Genomic DNA, 1,097 nt, shown 5'->3' with positions numbered 1-1,097 from the left:
TAGAGATTTTAACTATTTAAACAAAACTAAAACAGAGTGCCACTGCTATAAAAAAAACAGAAAATGATGAGAAAATCAACTCTAATGAGGAAGGTTCGACTAAGAGAGATTAAATAGATAAGATGTTGAGTTTTGTGGTAGATTTTAGTTCCTTTTAATAGATTCTCAAGCCCACTTCCGAGGGTCATGAATGGTGATTATTTCCATAATCGTTGTAATTTCTATTAACAAGGCTCTAGGAGAAGAATTATTTCTAACCCTTCTATTACCCTTTAAGTCTCTTTGCTATGGAACTAGAGTATTAAAGAGGATTTCATTGCTCCCTCTCTTCTCCCGAATGAGAGAACAACTATGTATGTAAAGTAGCTAATTAAACATACATGTAAATCAATAACAACTCTTTAATAAACTAAAATCATACCGTCAACATACTTAAACTATATAAAACTCTCTCGCCTCCCATATTAAGTTTAGCTCTCCATACAAATTGAATTAAACAGAGGAATCTGCATCTTCATCATGTAAAATTGATGGAATAAGGAAAGAGAATAAGGAAATAGAGAGTTATCCCAGTTTATTGTCGTTCGTCAATGGAAGTTCCCTTCTCTTGAGCTCTCACGTCCACCTCTTTGCCCTAATCAATCCTTGTTGGTCTCCTTTTCCTTCTGTTGTCAACAACTGCTGGATTACCACCTCTTTGCCCTAATCAATCCTTGTTGGTCTCCTTTTCCTTCTGTTGTCAACAGCTGCTGGATTAGGGTTTTCTTCTTCTTCTCTGGTTTCACAGCAGTTCACTGCACCAGAAGCTGCTGCTGTGTAATTCGATTTTCTCCCCCAAAAAATGTGTCTCCCCCTTTTGGTCTTCCTTTCCTTTTATATTGAGCATGAGTTCCCCTTTAGGGCCGAAAAGGAATAAGTTGTCCATTTCTTCATTGGGCTTTAGGCTCGAAAGGAATAAGTTGTCCACGTAAGATGTTCCTCATTGGTAGTCAATGAACCCACTTGGACTGCTGACGTGGATTTAAAATTTCCATGTCATCCCCCATTTGTTTCCAAATTTGCTACTCCCACATGGTTTAGCATAAATATCTGAAATT

The sequence above is a fragment of the Cucurbita moschata genome, unplaced genomic scaffold (genome assembly GCF_002738365.1).
Source record: "Cucurbita moschata cultivar Rifu unplaced genomic scaffold, Cmos_1.0 Cmo_Scf00073, whole genome shotgun sequence".
Taxonomy (NCBI): Eukaryota; Viridiplantae; Streptophyta; class Magnoliopsida; order Cucurbitales; family Cucurbitaceae; genus Cucurbita; species Cucurbita moschata.
This window is presented reverse-complemented; position numbering follows the sequence as displayed.